We start from the raw sequence: 4,200 nt of genomic DNA on the forward strand, positions 1-4,200 counted from the left end.
CATGCGACAGGAACCGGATTTAGTGATGCACGGATCAGGGTCGGAGGCAGGAGAGCGAGTAGGGTCCCACAGGGATGCTAGCCATGAGAGAAGAGAGCGAGACCCTCGTGATCCCTTAGCTTTCTACTGAGGATGACGTGGATGGGATGCAATACCTCGTTGGTCAGTTTTTGGTCACCTGTCCCATCTGCACTCTTCCGCAGGTGCCACCCTTCTACGACTTTTCACTCGCTTGACAAAGGGGGGCCAGCAGTGGCCTTGGTTCTCATGGGGATAAGTATAAACATGGACCTCTCTGCATACCAATCCGACTGATACTTCAGTAGCAACTATAAACATCGAGCGTTATCAGGCCTGAAGCGCAGCCAGTGTCTGAAAAACATGTAGCTGTACTTTCAGAAAGTGCAGTTACTTAGAAGGGATTTGATTGAAAGAAAAACTCCTGAAAGGAGAAAATAGCCCTGTTTTAGCCAAACCAGGACAGCTTGCAACACAGCCTGTGATTACAATTGAGACACCCCTCCTTCGATTCCCAGCCAGTGTCTGCAAAGCCTGTAGCTATTCTGGACCTCACACAACATGAATCTTAGCATCTGTTTCATATTTAACCAGTTATCCAGTTCTGGCTTTTCCACATGCATGTTGTCCAGGATGGCTATGGTGGGGAGCATGCTGCTAGCAGTAAAATGCAGTTCATATATACCTAATGGTAACAACTGGTGTGGAGAGACAGGAGAGACGAGGGAACATCTCTGCGTGCAACAGTCCAGAGCCTTTGCATCTAACACAGGGGTAAGAGCCAGAGTCCTCAGCCTGCTGAAACTCCTCCCCTGTAACTCTTCCCATCTCTGCAAGGCCAATGCTTTACAGTAAAATAAACAGCTCTCCTAGTTCCTGGTGTGCCCTCCTTTGCTTTCAGGGGACCAAAGACATAGTCCTCCACTCAGACTAATTTCCAAGCTATGCTGCGGACAACATGACTGTGCACATAGAATCAAGTCTCAGATAGGCTAAGGAGACAGGCCTTCAGCTTTATGAGAGAGTCCCACACAATTCAGGAGATAATGTCACTTAATGTGTGCCTCAGCTGTTTGGGCCAGATTGGACTCCTTCAATGTTGAAGTTAACTCTGCTTCTCCTTTCCACCAGTCATTAGCTCTTCTCTTCCCTGCCTTCACCCCTGTAGGAAGTTACAATATTAAAGCCCAGAATGAAACGCCAATATGACCTATAAGTTACAAGAATATTCAGTATTGACTGGTATTTATTGCTCATGTCATGCCAAGCACATGGGAGTAGAGCAAACCTTTGGAAAGATAATCAATGACCAACTTTGGCAAAGGTTAATGCTTTAAACAAGTCTATTTACCTTATGCTGTCAGAGCACAGCAATTGCGAAAGATCTAAAAGGGTCCCTCCCCACAGCTGTATTTATACTTTTAGTCTCTAAAGTTATTTAATAAGAAGCAAAACATATCACTTTCAGTTTTATTCTTAAAGTTTTGGCCTGTAAGTTAAAAGCCATTTGGGATGAAGCTTTAATTGTAACAACTGTGGTGGTTTAACCCCAGCTGGCAACTCATCCCCACGCAGCCGCTCGCTCCCCCTCGGTGGGATGGGTGAGAGAATTGGAAGAGTAAAAGTGAGAACTCCTGGGTTGAGATAAAGACAGTTCAATAGGTAAAGCAAAAGCCGCACACGAAAGCAAAGCAAACCAAGGAATCCATTCCCCACGGCCCACGGGCAGGCTGGTGTTCAGCCATCTCCAGGTACGCAGGGCTCCATCACCCATAACGGTGACTTGGGAAGACAAATGCCATCACTCCCAACGTCCCCCCCTTCCTCCTTCTTCCCCCAGCCCTATACGCTGAGCATGATGTCATAGGGTATGGGATATCCCTTGGGTCATTGGGGTCAGCTGTCCCGGCCGTGTCCCCTCCCAACTCCTTGTGCCCCCCCAGCCTCCTCGCTGGTGGGGTGGAGGGAGAGGCAGGAAAGGCCTTGGCTCTGGGTAAGCCCTGCTCAGCGGTAACGAAAACATCCCAGTGTTATGATTGCTGCTCTGAAAACACTTCTGAAAAAACATCTTTGTGTGGGTCCTTAGCAGAGATGTAACAAGGAAACCAATAGAAACCATTTTATTAGAACAGGTATTTTGCCTTCAGAGCAGGTCTGTACCTCCACCTGTCTTCCCCAGCTATGCTTCAATGACAGCACTATTTTCTGCCTCTTGGGTTCATCTAACAGATTATTGTGTTTTCAGCACAAGATATGCAGACAGTAACCACCTCGAACAGAAGCCCTGAAAAACATTCTTAACTTCTCCTGTCCAAGAGTACAGCAAGGTAGAGTTAGTAAGAATGTTCTCCATTGAGCAACTGCAATATTTCTTATGGATGCTGATTCTCCATTGTGGACCACCAGTGACAGTGCTCAGTCCACCCAAAAAAATACCATATGGGTTATCATAAGATTATGGGAGGAAGTAATGAAAAAAAGAAGGAAGCAGCCAGCAGAACACTAAAAGCCCTGACAACAGCTACAATATTACTTACATTAAACATTGTATTTGCAGATGAAACTACTACAAAGTAGGACTACAAAGTAGCAGTTAAGTAGCATTTCAGTTTTGAAGTCTGAATTCGGTGGTTTAGGTGTCAAAATACTATATCCATATAACACCCACACAACTTGCAGCTGGACAGCCGCTGGCTTGTGCATGGAGTCACAAACCTTCGTCAATCTGCTGACATGACTCATCCAATGCACAGGGTAATGCAGAAAATGCAAATTAATGTCTTTGCACAGAAATAAATACAAAATAGTGGTACCAGCAGAGGTACTGTGTCAGTACTGTGGAAACACATCTCATCTATGGGCAGATAAACAGGCTGATTCATAAGCTCAAAAAATTGCTACAGAAGCAGAAATCAAGTTATCCAAGCATTAAGTTCATCTCCACACTTATACAAATGTCTCCTCCCTTTCCCCACTGGCATTTAGCTTACTCTGGACTTTCTGGTTGCTTTGTACTCCCCTCCACACCATGATAGGTGAATAATTTATTTTCAGAGCCAAAGTTCATTGACTGCACCCTGACCTTTCCTTCCGCTCTAGAGCTGAGCTTGTGCTACACATCAGTCTAATACCAGAACGCAGCTGAGCAGGACTGCAGTGCAAACCCATATTCAAAACAACCTGCCAGTTTTTCAGTAATAAGCCTGTTTCCTCCTTAGCTGTACTTTAAAAGCAACAGATGAGTCAGAATGGCGCAATAACATGTTTTCCTTTCCCAAGTATTAAACATTTCTTACACCAGCTCACCACTTGCAAATGGAGACCATATGGTACTGAAAACTACTATGTTGGATGCTTTCACAATTACTCTGTACCTCTAGCTGAAGTCTAGCAACATTCAGCTCTGGCATTAATCCTCTGATCAAGAGACAGATGTCTTCACAGGAGGTTAGAGATTTTTGCTTTTGTACTGTATTCCCCCCCTCCTACAGGATATAGAAAAAATGTGCCAGGTCTTAGTAAAAATTGGAATATTTCAGAGTCAGTACTTGGCATTACAAAACATAGGATACCTCACCCAGAACACTGATGTGAAGAAACGTATGTTATTCTAAGGATAAGTGCAAGATCTCACACCTTAACACAGGACTGACCCCCACTTGAGGCCCCCAAAAGACTGGGGACAAGATGACCACAGAAGTGTCCCTTCGACGAATCTGAGCAAAAAAACTGAGAAACCAGCAATGGCCTAAGTGGCAAACTAATAATTTCCTTCCCAGATTTCAGTGTAAGAGCAATTCTGCCAATTATTGTAATGACTCATCATTGCTGCTGCCCTGAGAAAGGGCTCAACACATGCAGATGAATTCCTATGCATGTGGTGAGGGACAGAAGCTGCAGGATAGCTCCTGGGAGTTTCTTTATAAACCTGCAAGTCCTGGAAGAGTTACGCAATTGCAACAAATTCTACTCAATGCCTTTTAATTTTTTTCGAGCATTAAATTTGGGGCTTTAAAGTCACATTTTGCCTCCCAGTCCTGCCTCTCCCTCTTTAGAAACAAGTAAGCTTTTAGGATGTATACTAGTCACAGAATGGTCGGCATTGGCAGGGACCTCTGGAGATCCTCTGGTCCAACCCCCCTGCCAAAGCAGGGTCACCCACACCAAGTTGCACAGGATCAC

At 45.0% G+C, this 4,200-nt stretch overlaps 1 protein-coding gene across 1 annotated transcript in view; it reads right to left on the reverse strand.

Annotated features, from left to right (window-relative positions):
- The window catches only part of AHCY (adenosylhomocysteinase), a gene marked incomplete at its 5' end in the record, with an annotated part of 17,363 nt that overhangs the window by 4,114 nt on the left and 9,049 nt on the right, over positions 1-4,200 (reverse strand). The window lies entirely within an intron of this gene.

Source organism: Cariama cristata, unplaced genomic scaffold (assembly GCF_000690535.1).
Source record: "Cariama cristata isolate BGI_N322 unplaced genomic scaffold, ASM69053v1 scaffold5117, whole genome shotgun sequence".
Lineage (NCBI taxonomy): Eukaryota > Metazoa > Chordata > Aves > Cariamiformes > Cariamidae > Cariama > Cariama cristata.